General features: G+C 43.7%; 1 protein-coding gene across 1 annotated transcript in view; it reads left to right on the plus strand.

Moving 5' to 3' along the window:
• Positions 1-15000, plus strand: part of LOC308280135 (uncharacterized protein) — a gene marked incomplete at its 3' end in the record, with an annotated part of 124125 nt that overhangs the window by 62728 nt on the left and 46397 nt on the right. The window contains exon 3 of the mRNA XM_080720397.1: positions 10137-10212. The remainder of the gene's footprint in view (positions 1-10136; positions 10213-15000) is intronic.

A 15000-nucleotide genomic window follows, 5' to 3' on the forward strand; every position in this document is an offset into this window, starting at 1 on the left:
GGAAGGTTTTGGACATACAAGGTTTCCACCCGACAACAACGATATACATACATCACATAGATACATCCGCTGGTCTAGTGCAGCTGTTGCCTCCGGGCGTTGGGGGGGGGGGTTAAGTACTTTACTTGAGTAGTTCCTGTTTTCAGTACTTTTACTTCTACTCCACTACATCTCAGATCCAAATATTGTACTTTTACTCCACTAATTGTTTTTTAGATCGGCTATCTTCAAACATTTTGTACAAATGTCTCTACCTGCTGTATTGCGTGTGACAGTAAAGGGTGATTTGTACTTACAGTAGTTGCGCCCTGGTTTCCTGTGTGTGTGTGCGTGTGTCTGTCTGTCTGTCCGTGTGTGTGTACTTGTGTGAGTGTGTGTATGCGTGCATGTGTGCGTGTGCGTGAGTGCGTGTGTGCGTGCGTGTGTGTGTGTGCGCGCGCTTGCGGACACCCTCTTGAGTCCTGCTGTGCTTTGTGCCTCCCTCTTCATTAATTACGGGCCTGGTGGCTCCAACGAGCAGAGGTTGGCTTGTCACCTTGTCACCAGACTGTGGGAGGTATGTGTGGAATGTCTGCTCTCTGCAGACATGAATGTTTGACTAGAGAGCATAGTTGTTAGCATAGCTATTATAGATTAGCATTATTTTCATTTTTAAGTACAAAACTATAGGCTTTTAGGCAATTCTTTTTTTTAATGAATTCTCCTTTTTTGTTTTTTTTGTACTTTTATATCATTGTTGTTGGGTGGATACCTTGTCCAAAACCGTTCCTTTTGTATTCATTTGTGAAAATAGCCGATCTACAAGCACACGACGCCTCGCACAGCGAGACGACGTGTGCTTGTAGATCTGCTATTTTCACTAGTTTTGTTCGACAATCTTGTTTGCTGAAGCAGGGCTTTCATTTATAAAGATAAAGAAAATAAATAAACTTGGAGATACAAGGCTGCTTCAGTTAGCTTTAACAACCTTGGATTAGAGTGCAGAATGACACAAGGAGGGGATGAAACCAGGAGGGGAAAGAAAAGTTGAAATCTTACAAAAGTTAAATACATGATTTTTTTGGTGTACTAAACACACTTTTCCACTACAACAGCACTTTTTCTTCCCTTTCACTGTAGCTCTTTCGTTTGAGTTATTTCCCCCCAAACGCTGGGGAGTAATTGAATTAGTTTGACAGCCTGACCGTAGCAAGGTTTCCATCAATCTTTCAGATTCATGCCGCTTTTCATTGGCCCTCGTGGATCAGAGTTACCACTAAAGCAGGGGTTTTCAAACTTTTTTTGACTCGGGGTACCCCTGTAAATAACCTTCTCGTCCACGGCACCCCTGAGTTACACTGTAAATGTTTAGAATCTTAGAATCATATTGGAGAAATATCCGTTTCCATCCGAACTGACTGAAAATAACGTTATACTTTACGCATAACCACTTGAACCCCATCATGCCTATTCCTGGGGGAAGGTTCACCAAAAATAGCCGATCTACAAGCTCACAACGCGTCACAACGTGACGTGTTGTGAGCTTGTAGATCTGCTATTTTTGGTGAAGCGAGTTGTCGTTGGATAGGAAAAGAACTCATCAAGTACAGTGCAAATCAGGTCTGTTTTATTAACATAGTGAAGTGATATTGATGAATTCCAAAGATTATCAAATTATCTCGCGACACCCCGGGACTCGTATCGCGGCACCCCAGGGTGCCCCGTCACCCACTTTGAAAACCCCTGCACTAAAGGCACTGCTGCCAAGGGGTTGAATGACACTTCTTAAAGGTAGGGTTAGATGCTTAATTTAATGAAATGAAAGGTTATTTTAACCAATGTGTATGGTAGAGTACGATAATACAATATAACTAGCACATCTGCAGTGCTTGGAGGTGGCCGAGAATAGCCGATCTACAAGCTCACAACGCAATGCATCGCTACGCCTTGTAAGCTTGTAGATCGGCTATTTTCCTAAAATAAATGTCTCCTGCCCAAAATGCGGACACCAGGTTCAAAGTAGATAATATAAGACAGCAACGTTTATTAAAATGCCTCCGTCAGGGACATTCTGTCTGAAATGTCACGCAAATTATTCTGTAATTCGTCTTGTCCATTTTGTCCAATAGGCAACCAGTCATTACAGGGCAGCACAATAGAAAACGTTACAGTCCATTTCTGAAATGGAACAAACGTGGCGAGTGTTCTTTACGGATGCTGTTTTCATGCGCAGACCTTTCGAAGAAGAAATACATTATGCTTTCACATGTAGCTATAGCTGTATACTTTGATGGATGAAGGACAGACAGACCCCCTGGACAGACAGACAGACCCCCCCCCCCCCCCCCCCCACACACACACACACACAAAAGATGTCCTAGAGAAGGTAGTTATTTGAAGAACCACATTTCAAGCAAATAATTATGAATGTATAGTACTCAGTGTATACAAACACACACTTCTCTTTGTCCTGCGTGCCCACCTGGGCTATGATGCATTAAACATGCACAGTGGTGTGTGTGTGTGTGTGTGTGTGTGTGTGTGCACATGTTCTGTGCATGTGTGTGGTGGTGGTGGTGGACGACGACGTGTGTGCTATCATGTGCCCACACAAGTGTGTTTGTGTGTCTGCATGCATGCATGCATGCAGAGGTTTGCGACGACCCCCGCTGTCTCTGCGGGGAGACTGTCTGTCTGTCTGTCTCTGTGAATTATAGATGAGGAAGTGTGTGTGTGTGTGTGTGTGTGTGTGTGTGTGTGTGTGTGTGTGTGTGTGTGTGTGTGTGCGTGTGTGTGCGTGTGTGTGCGCACGTGTGCGCGTGTGTGTGGATGGGTGTGTGGAGTGGGGGCTGATGGAAAACAGACCCTCTGACATTTCACTGTACCGCCACGTCTGACCAGAGGAAGAGCCTGCTACCAGCAGGGGTGTCGCACCAAATTCTGGGCCCTGGGTCACTGCGGGCCCCCCCATGAATGTTCTTTATAGGGGAGGGGGTTTAACCCATTTAGATTGGGAACGCATGATCACGCATTATTGTGTGCTTTAACTATTGAAAAATAGCAGATATACAAGCTCACAGTGCGGCACCGAGTTTTGGAAAAATCATGAACATTTGTGCAAGTCTTTGAATATTTCAAGTCCTTCTAAGGTTTTTAAATATTTAGTTCCAGGGACCTCCCCAGAAGCAAAATTTGAGTTAAAAATGTTCGCTTAAAAAAAAAATAGCATTCGGTGCCGCGCTGTGAGGTTGTAGATCTGCTATTTTTCAATAGCTAAAGTATAAAATAATTAAGGCCCCCCCACCTTGGGCCCTTGTAACTCAGTCCCATCCCCCCGTGTGACGCCCCTGACTACCAGAGACCATGTTCACATTGGAATAGGAGAGACCTCCCACATGTCTATGTCCTTTACTCTTAAATCTAACTGTACGTTAATTATGCTTCATAACCACTTGAACCTATGACCACTGACAAAACAAGACAAGAGTCTAACATTGTTATTATTATTTGCCTCTGTATCCAATCTTTAACCAATGATACTACTTATGTGTGCTGTTTGTGAACAAAGCTGTATAACAGTGCATGGTGAACAGTGCATGTCCGTGTGTCCTATGCCTTTAATTGCAATAAATTGAAATTGCCATCTTTATCCACGAGTTTCCAACGCCCCATAGTGCATTGCGCAGACGCTGTACCGAGCTTCCGGGGCCGCAGCCGAGTGTGATTTACAAGCTCACAACACGCTGCATCTGCGACGCAACGTGAGCTTGTATGTCTGCTGTTAAACCGGAAGTGTGGTCCAAATAATCTCCAGTCGCCTCCAGCAGAAAGAGGTGGATAAATAACCAACAACAACAGGTGTTTCACAAAAAAAAAAAAAAAAAAAAAAAAAAACATTTTTCATCTATGACCCAGCAATGTTGATGGAGTGAAACATCTAACTTTTTTTCATGGCTTCCGTTTATCACCAGTCATTTTAGATAATTATAGTGCAAGCGATATGACTTCAAATAGAAGGAAGGATGTGTCCAATTAGCATTACGTATGACATCATTTTGTAGGCAGAGGAGAATTTCTGACCCCAGTTTCCGTGAATCTTTTTACTATTTGTACTATTTACAAATTTTTCTTCTCTTTGTTGTTGAAAGGAAAGTGTTAGAATTATACTTTAGTCGTTATTTTTGTCTCGGATCTGTTGAAATTAGCCCTATTCACGACCCGCCCACTCAGCATCCCCCGGGTGCTGAAGTCCCGTTTTGAAGGGGTAAATCCTACTATAGCCTATGGAGTTAGCACAGAAATCGCAAATGTAATGCAATTTCCGAATAGTAAAGTATAAAATACGGCTAGCATGATCAAGAACACAAGATAGTAAACGGCACAAAGCATTATAATTTACTTTACCGTTAGAAATAACGATTTGTTGGCTTTAAGTCCAGTATAGTTTCCCCTTCTAAATTGAAGTCAGCACCCGGGGAAAACTGAGAAACGGAAGTAGGTGGGCGGGCCGTGAATAGGGCGAATAGCGAGGGACAGAAAATGCTCTGGGGGCAGAGTTCTCCTCTGCCTACAAAATGATGTCACGGCTTAAAAGCCCCATAGAACAAGACACCCTAATTGCTCCTGGTGTGCTGGTTGGTGCCATGGTTTCCTCCGCCATCAGTGTATGATTGTGTGTGTGAATGAGTGAATGTAATGCACAGTCTATGTAAAGTGCTATGGAATAAAGCGCTATGTATGTAAATGCACCATTTACGTGTGATGGGGGGTGGAGACAGAAGTGAAAAAGAGAAACGACGACGAGCACTGATACAACAGAGGGTTCTGGACACATCTGGTCCATCTGCTGATTTCAAGACAGTTCAGGCAGGGTTCCCACGGTCATGAAATTCCTGGAAATATTTTGAAATTAGACAAATATTTTTCCAGTGCTGGAAAAGTTTTGGAATTGATCAAGGGTCTTGGAAGGTCCTGGAAAAAAAAGCTATGCATTGTCTTTGGTTATTGATTTTGTTAATAACTCTGAAATGACAAATTAAACATTGGCCAAATTGTGAAATATTAGAGGCAGAAAACGCGAGGCGTTGTGAGCATGTAGATCGGCTATTTTCACAATAGAACCGTGTTATACAACATTCCTCAACTCTTAGTGCTCGTCAGGGTCCCGGGGTCCCCAGTTCAAATATGATTATTTCGGGGGTCACGGCATGGAAATGTTCAGAACCACTGGCATACACTACCTGTCTTTGGGCATTGTGCATAGGCGACTTGTTATTGAGTTGAATTATTGTTATATAGTCCTGGAAATTGGGTTAAATATTCTGGAAACGTTTTGGAAATTAATTGGTAAAAATGTGTGGGAACCCTGTTCAGGGGTCTCCTAACCTTTTCCCAGATTTCAAACTTGTTTCCTGTTGCGCCGCTTCTTCCTCCGTGTGGCATATCTGCAGAACAGGCCTCTGACCTCCTCATCTTTGTTGCTTACATCTATATTTGTCCTATATACGTCACTGCTTCTCAAACTGGGGGTCGGGACTCCAAATTAGTCTAGCGGTCCTGGAAAGTTCAGGAACCCTTGCTCTACTTCTCTATTCTTTCCATCCTCTCTCTCTCTCTCTCTCTCTCTCTCTCTCTCTGCATCTCCCATCTCTTTCCTTTCCTGCCCAATATGACCCATGTGGCCTGCTTGCTTCTCCAGGGAGGAACAGGGTCGATGTGGGTCATGAAGAAACCTGGCTGCAGTGGACAAAGCGCCATGCAGCTCATTGTGTTCTCAGTTCACACTGACAGGGGCAGCAGCTTGTTAGCCTGGCTTGGCCAGACTATATACTAATGCAGCTAACTAACTGCAGTATAAAATCCCCACCTTGTTTTAACAGGGTGGGTTGTTTAGCTGTGCAAGGCTAGCAGCTTGTTCCTTTAGTCTCTGTGCTCATTTACTCACAAGTTCAGTTCAGTGCCGGTGGTTCTCAAAGTGGTTCTTAAAGGGGGTCTAAATTGACCCATACAAGTCTGTAACTCTGACAGTATACAAATGGAACACTATACAAACTATACACATGGAACCAAATTTGGTTCCATTCTATACTGTCAAGAGTTAAGGGGAGACCTTGAAATTAGAACGTTTGGGAAACACTGGCATAGCACACGTGTAAGGCAACAGGACTGCCCCAAACAGACACAGACAGACACTCCCCTCCCTGTGTGCCGTGGTCATCTGTGGCCGGGGTGCAGTCACCGTGCCAGCCCTAGCAGCAGAAGCACCGTGCCAAGACCAGTGCCCGCGGCTCTGTGTCTGGAGGGATGACTGCGTCCATGTGGCACACACTCTTTGAGCCTGTCACACTGGTTTAGGTGTGGTTCCCGGATGAAAGAGAGTGTCTTCACCACAAATCAAGGCAGGCGGACGGACGCGCCTTCAACGATGATGTATTTGGGGTGGTTGTGGCTTCTGTCCGTCTGTTGTGTCTCATCACCTTGTCCCCCCACTTCCTTCTCTCTCTCTCCCTCTCTCTCTCTCGCACTGTTTGGTGCTTCCCAGCGTAGTTGAAATCACCATTTGTCGTTGTTAAGCAATTACCATTTTGCAGCTTGTCTCTGTCTCCTTGGAAACGGCGGAGCAAAGAATTATGCACCTTCATCTCATGCTTCTGTTTGTTTTTCATTAGTTCTCTCTCTGCCTCTTTCTCTCTCATCTCCTCTCTCTCTCTCTCTCTCTCTCTCTCTCTCTCTCTCTCTCTTGCACGCTGCTGTGAGCACCAAGCATTAGGGCATTCACGAATAGTGATTTTTAGTATTCGAATTATTCGACCACAAAGTATTCAAATAGTTGAATATTCCACAGGACTGCCCAAACTGTCAAATATTAAGTAACCAAGAGGCGAACATTGTGAAAATAGCAGATCTACATGCTCAAAACGCCTCGCAACGCAATATTTATCTGTGGAACCCGAGTCACATTAAATGTAATACCTACAATTCCAAGTGCTTTTCAGGGTGGGGCTCCCCTTCAAATATGTTTATTTTGGGTGTCACAGCCTAAAAAGGTTTGAGAACCCTTGGTATAGAGCATTAACAAATTCATCCACCAGGGACATTGACAAAAAAAAAAAAAACGAATATTAGACTTCGGTGTTCGAATATTCTAATATTTGGTGAATGCCCTACCAAGCATGGTTAGTTCTTTCACACTGTTGAAACGGTTTCAACAGGATGCGTTGTGCCTCAGTCCCTGTGTCTTCAGACCGTCCTGCCCCCCTTGGCTCAGTCCCAGAATGGTCTAATTCACGAATCTGACGACTCCAGAACCAGATTTGCTGCTGGCAGCCTAGTGGAGAGGATCATTTGTCGTTGTGAAGCAATTGCCATTTTGCAGCTTGTCTCGGCCTCCTTGGAAACGACGGAACAATCCTCTCCACCTCTCCTTTATCTCTGCTTCTGCCCTTTTTTTGCCCCTCTGCCTCTCTGTTTCTCTCTCTCTCTGTCTGTCTGTCTGTCTGTCTGTCTGTCTGTCTGTCTGTCTGTCTGTCTGTCTGTCTGTCTGTCTGTCTGTCTCTCTCTCTCTCTCTCTCTCTCTCTCTCTCTCTCTCTCTCTCTCTCTCTGTGTGATTTACAGCCGTTCACTGGCGTGACCAATGGCATTTTTGCCTCGGTGTTGACTGCCATTGTCTGTCAGGTGGATGGATGTGAGAGTCTGGAGACCGTACGCTCATTTTGTGTGGCTCCTGGGGCGCCTGGTAGCCTATTATTATGGCAACCATAGATTGAGACACCGGTTGTGTTTGGTGGATGGTTTGCGAGTTGAAATCCAGCTAAAGACATTCCGGGGCAAAACCGGTGACATGGAGACGCCAGTATGGCCTGTTATTACATAATTGTCTAATTGCAATTATTTGACATAATCACAATTATTTTGTCATAATCGTCATAATCGCTTCCATGTTGAAAAATGATCACATATTTTCAACCATTTTCAAAAATAGTGGAAATAGCAGATCTACAAGCTCACAATGCAGCGCATCGCGACACGTTGTGAGCTTGTAGATCTGCTATTTCCACTATCAAGCAGGCTCTTTTTAAAGTATAAAGTTGTCAAATGTGTCAGTAATTTCTTTGTATATTTAGGTTATGTGTCAACGAAAAAAATAAAAATAAAAAATACTTTTCTTGACAGTCCGGTCTGACTTTAGCCGTAAATCATTCTGCTGGCTCAAAGTCTCAATTAGGTTGAACGTGATTATTATCTAATAATTTATGACCTGCGTCACTCCCCAAGTGAGGCAACACCACCTTCCTGCCTGTATCACTACAAAAGAAGGGAATGACTGGAATTGCTCATTGAACCTCCTCTGCGTCTGAGAGCGTTGGCTCTTCCTATGAGCGTTGGCCCATTGCGTGTGGAAGTCACATGTAGGACTGTCACGATTATGACATATTACATGACGATTAATTGTATTAATAACCCAAATAATTGCGAGTAACGATTTAATTGTGTTTTTGTCGTTGACAATTACATTTCTGTTTGGCTTTTAGGCTTTAGTCTGGTGCCATGTTCTCTACTCTCTCTGCCAGGGACGTGCAGAGATATGTTAGAGAGGCAGGGGCTGACATTTCTAAAACGTCCTTTTGGTGAAAATATTGAAAATAGCAGATCTCCAAGCTCGCGTTGTGAGCTTGGAGGTCGGCTATTTTCAATACTTGATGATACCACACTAAACTAAGCATAAAAAAGGCAATACTGGAGAGGTGGCATAACAGCATGGATTTCTACACAGAGAGGGCAATTATTTCAACATACGATGCTGCACTCAAGTTCAGGAGAGTCTGGACAAGGCAATGGCATGGAAAGAGGGCATTTGCATTTCTTTCACCATCGTAAAAAACAGCATTCATGGTCTGGAGAGGGCACTTTTTACAGACAGGTAAAAGGGCAGGGGCTCAAGCCCCCCTTTGATGTCTATGTATGGCCGTACCTGCTCTCTGCAGCTACACCATGCATTTAAAAAGTATTTATGTCATATTGTTTATGTCCCAAAAACGTTTTTCAAAAGGTTTGAGGCTAAATTACCACTCCTGAATAGAGAGCCTCTCTCATTTTTGAATGGCTCTCAGAGCATTTCAGCTGCAGTACCACCTTTGGCCTGAACTGCGCCACCCCCCCCCAAAATCCTTTTGAAAAAAAATATTTTTTTGAAAAAAATATTTTTTGATTTTTTTTTGTGTGATGACGTCACAATCGGCAGATGACGTCACAATCGGCAGCAAATCTGAACAGCCTGTTTTGAGAACCCGTGGGATACTTTTAACCTTCGCCTTCTCAAAACCAGAGAAAGACACATCGGTCAGAAATGGGACTTTGTGAGGATAGAAGGTGCTAGTGGGACCCCAAAAAAAGGTTTTGAAATAGGAAAAGTGAAATTTCATGGTGTATCACCTTTAACCCCCATTGCTCAGTAGCCAAAATTGAATAATGGATGTGTTTGTGTGTATGTGTGTGTTCTAATGAAACATCAACGCTGCCTTGTATCCTAATACAGGGGTTCCCAAACTTTTTTGTCTCAGGGCACCCCATAAATATATTTTTTTAATCCGAGGCACCCCTACATTATAATTTTCACTCCCAGCACCTTATAACATATCGTCGTTTTGTATTTATCATCTATAAAATTTACTAAACTAGTGAAAACAGCAGATCAACGGCACAAAAAAAAAAGAAAAAAGAAAAACAGCACAAAAAAAGAAAACAGCACACAACGCCTCGCATCGCGAGGCGTTGTGTGCTTGTAGATTGGCTGTTTTCACTAGTTTTGTGCGACAGTCTTGTATGATGAAGCAGGGCTTTGCTTTACCAAAAGAAGTACACATTTGAAACTTGGAGATACGAGGTTTCTGCCCGACAGTGACGATATTTTTGTGATTATGTTGCGAGGAAAGCGTTGAGATAATAGCCATTTTGGTTAGAACTGACTGAAAATAACTTGCTTCAAGTTTAAAATGATACTAAATATTTTTTCAAGTGTTCAAATAAATTCCAAATATTATCAAATCATGTCGCGGCACCCCTGGAGTGCTGTCGCGGCACCCCAGGGTGCCCCGTCACCCACTTTGAAAACCCCTGTCCTAATATATTTACACCCCTCTCTCTCTCCTTTCTCCAGGTGTGATTAGGAGGTCTCCCTCTTCAGTTCTCTGTTCCATCCAGCAGTGAAGGCAACTTGTACACTATCTCACCAGGTAGGTTTAAGATAGCCTGCTTCCAGACCATAGACCCCGCCCACTCTCAGAGTGGACTCTTTCTCTGGTCTGGAGCTGAGTACATGAATCGGCATTTATTTTCGGCTGCTCCAATGAGCGCGGGGGGTGGGGGTGGGTCTAACGAATATCCAATCCGCGCAGCAGTTGAAACGATTCAAACAAGGTTCACACACACAGGCAGGCTGAGGAAGGCACACACACACACACACACACACACACACACACGCGCGTTGATTTCACCAAGCTGTTAATGTTGATTACATGTTTCTGGTCGAAGTTCTGTGTGGAAGCAGTCACTGGCACAGACAGAGACACACACACAATCACACACACACTCCGCGAACGTGCGTCGCTTACACCGTGCGTCTCGATCACTGTGCGTCGCGATCACTCGCGCGTGGACGCGCGCGTGCACGCTCGCTCGCAAAAAAGTCCCTCCCCCGTAAATCGCTCAGAATAGGCACAGTTTCAGACTACTGCGTGAGCTGAGTCTGAGATCAGGCTAGGTTTAAGAGCACAGATCAACTCATACACTATCTCACCAGGTAGGTTTAAGAGCACAGATCAACTCATACACTATCTCACCAGGTAGGTTTAAGAGCACAGATCAACTCATACACTATCTCACCAGGTAGGTTTAAGAGCACAGATCAACTCATACACTATCTCACCAGGTAGGTTTAAGAGCACAGATCAACTCATACACTATCTCACCAGGTAGGTTTAAGAGCACAGATCAACTCATACACTATCTCACCAGGTAGGTTTAAGAGCACAGATCAACTCATACACTATCTCACCAGGTAGGTTTAAGAGCACAGATCAACTCATACACTATCTCACCAGGTAGGTTTAAGAGCACAGATCAACTCATACACTATCTCACCAGGTAGGGTTAAGAGCACAGATCAACTCATACACTATCTCACCAGGTAGGTTTAAGAGCACAGATCAACTCATACACTATCTCACCAGGTAGGTTTAAGAGCACAGATCAACTCATACACTATCTCACCAGGTAGGTTTAAGAGCACAGATCAACTCATACACTATCTCACCAGGTAGGTTTAAGAGCACAGATCAACTCATACACTATCTCACCAGGTAGGTTTAAGAGCACAGATCAAACACATGGAACAGCATGGAGCTCTCTTTTTTTTTTTTTACCCTTCTTTTTTTGAGAGCCCAAGCCGCTTCATTTCACCTGACAGGGGGGAAGTTTCCCCGATTGGACGTAGCGTGGTGGAGCTCTTTACGGTGGGATCCCCAAATGAACATGTATTCAAAATTATTTTAAACTAATTTGTGGCAGTCCCCATACAATACAAAAAAAAGCCTTGATTGGCCAAAACAATTTACAAAAGATGCGCTGTGATTGGCCGAATAAAAGGTCCTTTGAACACAATGGACTTTTGGGGTTTTGGGATGACAGAAAAGGTTACATGTTTTTTGTGTTTGCTTTTTCTTTTTCTTTGGGGTTTTGGGTTTACAAAAAGACTTGCAGGAAAAGGTCCATTGAACTCATGCAGAACTTTGTGGTATTGCTACTATTTATATTGCAAGCAGTAATACAAATAGTAAGACAAAATATATGCCCTTGAGGCAGCCACACTAAATAAGGTTCACAATGGCAGCTTGCTCTGGCCCCTCACTTCACAGTCACACCTGCGTGCACGCCTTGCTTCCTTGCACCGAAGGACTCCTGTCCGCAGAGAGAGCCTGTGTAAATAAGAAACAGGAATAAAAATGTGAAAAACTAGGAAGAAAACCAAACAAAAACAAAAAAACTGGAGGAGTCTGGATGACTGCCATATGCTGCTCTACAGTATACCATGTTTGCTCTCATATCCTCACATGACATTTTCTCATGAGTCATGCTGGTCCAGAAGCCAGAAGGTTTAACCGTGTGTGATGGTGGGCCAGATGATTATATAGCAGGCTATTCAGAGGGACATTCATTCTTACACTCATTAGGGAGGATGGAGAAATAACAACATCTGGAAGGAGAGGAAGAAGAAATAGAGATGACGTTTCACATGCTGACCGTTTCTCTGCAGCCGTAGAGCAGCATCTGTTTTTCACGTCTGGAGACTCCTGTCCAGGACAGGCTTCAGACGCAAGCCTCCTGCAGAAGATCTGAACCCATTTGATTTGCCGTCGATTTAGGCCAGTGGTTCTCAACCTTTTCAGGCTGCGACCCCCAAAATAATCACATTTTAAATGGGACCCCCCCCCCCCCAAAATATGAGCCCTTGTTGTGAAAAAAAAAAAGTTGTCCTTTAACTCTGAGAGTGGACAAAGGGTCCGTTTGGTTCCATTTGCACACACCCAGAGTTATGGGAGCCCTTGAAATGAAAATCCACTGCTGTCGATATAGACCTGTTTGCTTGACTTGGATCATGTGTCGTTGATGTTTGCTTAACGATGGAGTTTAGTGGCTGAATGTGATGTTTGGTGGCGGCAGTGGTTGCAGTGCGCGCAAGCACATGGCATTTTGATGAAGTCCACTGTTTGTCTTTGTCTAAATTTAGCTCATGTTTACAATGTGTTTATTCCTCTCTGTGTGTGTGTGTGTGTGTGTGTGTGTGTGTGTGTGTGTGTGTGTGTGTGTGTGTGTGTGTGTGTGTGTGTGTGTGTGTGTGTGTGTGTGTGTGTGTGTGTGTGTGTGTGTGTGTGTGTGTGCTTGCGCGCATGCTTGCAATCATGCATGCGTGCTAAGTGTGTTTGTAGTGTGATGCGGCGTGGGTGGCACACATACACGTGTGTGACAGTTTTATGTGGTGTCTTTGTTTGCCATAGCGTGTGTATGTGTGCATAAACAGTGAAAAATAGCAGATCTACAAGCTCGCAGCGTGGCACTCGGTGCCGCGCTGCGAGCTTGTAGATCTGCTATTTTTGAAAAAGTCGTGAAAATGTGTGCATATCTTTGAATATATGTATTTTCAAAGCGAACGTTTGTAACTCAAATTTTGCATCTGGGGGGGGGGGGGGGGGTCCCTGGAACTAAATATTTTGAGATGGGGGTCCATGGCCAAATAAATATCACTTTGGGGGTCCTTCACATGAAAAAGTTTGAGAACAACTGACATAGCAGTCTCTCAAGAACAGACTAACTGAGCTCCATACATTATATTCATCATTTTCACTCTCAGCACCTTATATTTATAGCATATTTTAGCAATTATGTTGCGAGGAAAACGTTGAGATAATAGACATTTTGGTTAGAACTGACTGAAAATAACTTTGTACTTGTAGTTTTAAATTATTTTTAATATTTTTTAGGGTCCAAATTAATTCCAATTCCATAATCAAATTATCTCGTGGCACCCCTGGACTGCTGTCACGGCACCCCAGGGTGCCCCGTCACCCTCTTTGAAAACCCCTGGACTAGAAGATAGATAGATAGATAGATAGATAGATAGATAGATAGATAGATAGATAGATAGATAGCTTTATTGCCATTCATCAAAACACAACATTTCATTCCACTGGCTTACACATTTTAAAGCTACTCCTAATTTATCCCCCCCCCCTTACCTTACCTGTTTTGAAGGACTTATTCCTGGTGTGGTCAGCAATATGGACAAGTCTCATCTAAGCACATTACCAATGAGCCAAATGGCGTGGGACTAGACTAACTCTTCTTTCAAATGACAGTAATTAACCGCCACGCTCATGAAGGATTACACACATTACATTTTGAACGGCTGACAAAGGACTGGTCTCGGCTCGCGCTGCCGAGTTGCACAGCACACTTGTCTTTGGTATTTCATAGTCAACTAATTAATTTCAAAAGATTATCTTCTCCAGTTCGATTATCCACAATGTTGTACAAACATTCAGTGGTGTAAAGTAACTAACTACATTTACTTAAAGTGGAAGACCTCCCATTTTCATATTGAAATATGTTATTAATATACCTTAGAGGAGTTACCTTAGTGGAAATAGAAAAAAAGTTCCCCCCCTTCTGTGTTGCCTAGAACTGGAGGATTGATTTGGGGGTTTGTATTGTAAAGTACAACGGTGTGATGTCATCACATTGTAGGGGGTCTTTAACGTTTTCAGGCCAAGGACCCCTTAGTTGAGAGAGAGATGAAGCAGGGACCCCACAACCTGTTCATAGATTCCATGTATAGTTAAATTGTTTGATTGCACGATCATCAGTGTATTTTGGAATCATGTCAATTTGTGTTTTCATATATTTAACTTTCACTCTGTACTTAGCGTTGTGAGCTTGTAGATCTGCTATTTTGGGCTAAAGTTCTCAGAATATGGACACTAGGGTTCAATTGGTTAATATAAGGAAGGAGGAAAAGACGTTTCACACAAAGATGTGGAGGCCCCCCCTGCTTGTAGTAACTCTGAGGACCCCCTACGGACCCCCTGTTGAAGACCCTTGCACTAGAGATGTGAGAACTAGTTCTCCAAAAACACCATCAATAAGCCCCTGGGATACACACACACACACACACACACACACACACACACACACACACACACACACACACACGCACACGCACACCGACCGTCAGTGGCACCATAACAGTTTGCGATTGCATCCAAATGCCAACCAGCCAGCCTACTTAATGGTTTATGGATGAATTTAAATGGCTTTGTTTTCCGTTTAGCGCCAGCATGGTTAGAGATGAGCCTCGCAGGTCACAGCCCCCCCTGGGGGTTCTGGTGACCCATTTCAGGAACGCTAGCGTGGTCAAACACACGCACGCACACACACGCGCACGCACACACACACACACACACACACAC

This window comes from Nannobrachium achirus (assembly GCF_963921795.1).
Source record: "Nannobrachium achirus genome assembly, chromosome: 24".
NCBI classification, from domain to species: Eukaryota; Metazoa; Chordata; class Actinopteri; order Myctophiformes; family Myctophidae; genus Nannobrachium; species Nannobrachium achirus.